The sequence below is a fragment of the Macrotis lagotis genome, chromosome 7 (assembly GCF_037893015.1).
Source record: "Macrotis lagotis isolate mMagLag1 chromosome 7, bilby.v1.9.chrom.fasta, whole genome shotgun sequence".
NCBI lineage: Eukaryota > Metazoa > Chordata > Mammalia > Peramelemorphia > Peramelidae > Macrotis > Macrotis lagotis.
Window position 1 is genome coordinate 218,232,345 of NC_133664.1, and position 5,136 is coordinate 218,237,480.

The 5,136-nt window shown below is 36.0% G+C and overlaps 1 non-coding gene across 1 annotated transcript; it reads left to right on the top strand.

The window, feature by feature from the left end:
- The first annotated feature begins 369 nt into the window (after window positions 1-369).
- Window positions 370-473, top strand: LOC141494593 (U6 spliceosomal RNA). Its single transcript, XR_012470495.1, has one exon. It is a non-coding gene; the product is annotated as a U6 spliceosomal RNA (small nuclear RNA).
- Window positions 474-5,136: the final 4,663 nt, after the last annotated feature.

A 5,136-nucleotide genomic window follows, 5' to 3' on the forward strand; every position in this document is an offset into this window, starting at 1 on the left:
GCTCTGCTACTTACAGCAATTTACCATGGTAGTTAGTCCTCATTCCCCATCCCCCATTATTATAAACAGTGAGAACTAGTTGTAATGAGAAAAGTGTAGAAATACAAGTCAACGGTACAATAACAGGATGCAGCTGCAGATTTCATAGAAATAGCAGCATTCATATTATCTGTACTGTTAGGAGCATTCCAAGGTTACATGACACACTACAGGCTGAAGTACTGCCTAAGATTCTTTCAGACATTTCAAAAATGAGAACTGTCTGATGAACAAACTGTCAGGCTTCTTAATGATGAAAAGAGACAGTTAAGAGTTCTTATTGACCAATAAAGATTAGAAACATAGACACATTAAAAACAAAAGCAAAGAATACTCAATTCAGCAACATATTTACTAAAATCAGAGCAATACAGAAAATTAGCATGCCCCTCCGCAAGGATGACCTGTGAAATTGTAATGCATGTAAAGATTGTCAGATTGCCTTCTGGGGGGGGGAAGAGGGGGGGGGTAAAAATTGAAAAATTCAAAACCTTACAAAAAATAATAGGTAGAAACCACTATTGTATATAATTGGAAAATAAATAAAATATATAATTAAAAAAAGATTTGTAATGCATTCCATATTTTTAACTACCAGAATATACTGTATTACAAAACACTTCTTGCACACATAAAAAAGACTGAACTAGGTAATTTAATGAATATTGATGCTCGTGCATAGATCAAGCCATCATAAGAAAATAACAGTAGTCCCTAAATTAATTTACTACCAAAAGATGCTTTTATAAACCCCCCCCAAAGAAATCAAAATTCATCTGTAGAAAGAAAAGGTCAAGATACAGAAGAAAATTAACAGAATAGTTTTTAATAAAACCAAACATTCCAACTACTGGATGAAAAACTCAAATTTGCCAAAAACTGCACCCAGGCTCTTCATTCTCTCACTGCTCCCCATATCCAATCTGTTCTCAAGTCCTGTCATTTATGACTTTATACAATCTCTATTATACTTCCCTTTCTCTCCTCTCACATTGCAACCACTCTAATGCAGGTCCTCATCACTTAGTTCTTGGACTATTGTAATATCCTACTGGTAAGTTCTCCCAGTCTCAAGTATCTCCATTCAACTATTCAACTGATCTTTCTTTTTTTTTTTTAAGTATTTTTGCAAGGCAGTGGGGGTAAAGTGGCTTGCCCAAGGCCACACAGCTAGGTCATTTCAACTGATCTTTCTAAAACACATCTGATCACATTGAATAATGGCAGTGGCTCCCTGTTACTTCCATTTCATAATCTGGTCCCCTTCTAGCTCTCCAGTCTTCTTAGACCTTACCCCATTTCATCTACTCTAATATCCAGTGATACTGACTAGTTTTCTGTTTTAAAACACAATACTCCATCTCCTGACTCAGATCATTTTCACTGTTTAGTCCCCCATGACCAGAATGCCCTCCCTCTTTATTGCTACCTCTTAACTTCCCTAACTTCAAGTCCCACCTACTGCAAGAAGCCTTTCCTACTCTTTCTTAATCTGAGAACATCCCCAATTTATCCTAAGTGTATCTTGTTTATATATAGTTGTTTGCATATTGTTTTCTCCATAAAACTGTGAGTTCCTAAAGAACAGAGACTGTTTTTGTCTTCTTTTTGCTTAGAGCATTGCCGGGAAGATAGTAACCACTTACCAAAATTTGAAGTTCCAAATAAATTTTTTCAGTCATATTTGATTGTGACCTCACTTAGGATTTCTTGGCAAAGATACTGAGATCGTTTACCATTCCTCATCCAAATAAGTATATAATTGTCAAAAGAACTGCTTGCTTTGCACTCTTTTTGCCTTCTGGCTTCTCTCAACTCTTCAGTCCAAGACTGTTGCTGGTCACTAGACCCAGGGATGCCCAGAAGGTGTGTATATTGCAAGTGAACTCCTGGAACCCTTGGGTGGGTAGGGAAAGTCCCCTACAATAATTGAATTAAAGCTAGAATAATATTAAATTATAGTTGTAAGAGATTTTTCTTCAGATCTTAAAGCTATGCATATTATTTTCTGTAATTATAAGAAGTTAAAAATAAGCACTTACAAGTTTTAATTATCTTTTTAAATTCAAATGTATCTTGAATCAATCATTAGAAATTAATTAAATGATCACATTCTGGAGTTTCACACATATAGTGAATACATGATAATTCACTCAAAACCCAGAAAAATACTGGTCTTGGTACTGACAAATAAACATATTTGAAAGTATTGTAAATTAACCCTTGATGCTAAAATAAAATCTTCAAACCTGGAACATGTCAATCCCAAGTTGTAACCCTAACATATACTATTTCAGTGCACTTTTATTATTTTCATAAGTGATGGTCCAACAATCTTTCAGATAAAAATACTCTATATAAAATAAACTTGTAAGACTCTTTAACTATGAGAGAGCCTAATTTCTCCTTAAATCACTTCATTCTTTTAAAATTCTACAACATTCTACAACATTCCTTCAGCAACTTCTCTCACAGAGTCAATAATATTTATTATCTCATTAGGGGCAAAGAATCCAGAGGACAGAAAATTTGGCAAACCCCCAAAGAAAAGCTGTAATATTTTCCCAGATTGTAAATAATATTCTTTTTAATCATAATATACTCAATTAAACACAACAGATGTTTTAACCATAGTATCAACACTATGAAAAGAAGAATTAATTTTACAATATACAATTGTATCACCTTCTAGACATCAATTTTCAAATTAACAACATTCCTTATACAATGATTTCCCCAAAAATCACAATACAAGAAAAATTCAGAAGCCTAAAAATAATATAAACAAAAACTTTTTGCTAGTCAAATATCAACAATTTAGTTGTCTGCTTGTCCAAAGTATCTTACATAGTAAATCACTTCATCTATCAATTTGGCATTGTATACTAATTGTATTCAAAAGATCATTATAGAGTAGTTTGCTCTTTGCATTCTTATATATGTTGTTTCTAAGCATTTTGCCTAAATGTCAAATATCAAATATATTTTCCTTTGAAGCCTGAAATATCTAGAGAGGGTTAAATATCACAAATATCCCGCTTTAAATGAGATCAACATTATGCATTATTTGGGGGATAAATAATCAAGTCAAACCCGAATTTACAATCACAAATGGTTTCATTCAAAATCTCAACTTTCCCAAAAGTCATTAATTGCCAGAACTTCAAATTATAGAGCCTACTGCTTTCCATTAGGTCTCTTTAAAAACATTATTGTGGCATTCTCACATTTTCATTTTCTCTTAAAATATTTCAGGATTTATAAAAATCTCCAAACCATCACTTTAAATTTTACAACAAAAACATTACATTTCAGTGAAAAAAGAACATTGTTAACTTTATAATGCTATAAATTTCTACTAACAAGGAAAAGTTTCCTGGAAAGAAAGGAAATTTTTGATTTTCTGACCTAATCTGTATCATTCCAACTTGTCCAGGACTGAAATGACAGAAAGCCTCTTGTAGGATTTTTTTTTCTTCTTCCTAAAATCCCATCTCTTACTGAAAATCTAAAATAGGAGCAAGTCTCTACTTAACTTAGTTGGAGAGTTTAGCATCAAATTATAGAGAGGTAGGAGAGCTGTTTAACATATGAAACTTTATTCTCTTCCCCAAAAACTTTCTTTCTGTGGGTTTTTTAAAAAACAGCATTCTTCATAGTTGGGTGCATTTTTCCTCTTAGATATCTTACAAGGTAGAATAACAGTTGACACAATACAAGACAGGTTTTCACAACATAAGACAAAGTTTTTCCTGAGATATTTGTAGGAAGGGTAGAAGGAGAGAAAAAGAGAGCTTTTTACCTGCTATTAGTTTATGAGCATTTGGCCTTTGAATGCTCAACCCTGAACAACTTATTTTGACTAGAACATGTTCATTTCCCTCAGGATGTTTGTCCTTCATTTTCAAAGAAGACCACAACATCAGGGAAGTGATGCCATGACAATCATGTGAATTGGATTTGAGTGAGGGAGTGTTGTACTGAGTCACCACCTCACTTTCTCCTCCAGTCATCTGGGTCCAGTGGCCAGATATGAATCAGGATGACTGGAGATGGCCCTGGATGCAAGGCAATCAGAATTAAAGGACTTGCCCAAGGTCACACAGTTAATAAGAGTCAAATGTCTGAGGCTGAATTCAAACTTCAGCCCTCCCTACTCCAAGGCAGTGCTCTACCCACTGTGTCATTTCTCTTATTAAACTGTAGTTGTACTAAGTGTATTAGTGTAAGAATAATGTTAGGCAACCAGTTCATCACAGTGATTCAATCAACTAAATGAATAAAGGAGCTAAGGTAGAAGGGATTGTATGATACATAGTCCTGGGGACTTAATCAGAGCAGGGTTAGAACTAGCCTAACCACTCTTAATTGGCAAATTATGAATCCTCTTAGTTTGATCCAACAAGGACTCTGGGAGCATATCTGTTATCTGTTAAATTTGACTAGAAGTCCTGTTAGGGACTGTTGTGTATGGGAGCACTGTAAATTATCTTCACCTGGTGCCCTTGTGCACCAGAACTTTATCTTATTAAGTGGCATGGGAATGAGAATGGGAGTGGATTAAGAGACTGGGAAGGTATTTAAGGTATAGGGAGGAACCCGTCTTCCTTGTCTCCCGACCCTCCAAAGCTCGCCTGGGGAAGATTGAGGGAGTCCAGAAAAAGGATTCAACATATGAGTCAGGAAAGGGACTCAACATTATGGCACCCATAGAGGGAAAAGAAGGCGGAGTTATCTGAGTAAAGTCTGGAATAAGGACACAGCAGATACAAGCAAGAGAACCAGGAGACATCCCAGAGCAGAGGACTCTGGAGAAAGTAACAGGCTGATTTGTTACTGGGGGGGGGCTGATTTTAATCAAGGAGGTGTAAAGTGAAAGTGAAAAGACAAATAGTATTCAGCATTGAGGAGTCAGTGGGAAGTGGAGTCTCCAAGGCAGTGCCAAGGGGAGGGAGCTTCTTTCTCAAGCAGCAGTCTGCCTCGCAGTGCCAGCACCATGAACCAGATGTGGAGAACCTACTTGCCATTCTTTTTGGCCACAGCTGCCTGCCTGACTGTGCTGTGGGCTCTGGGTGTAACCTGGGCCCCTGGACCTGT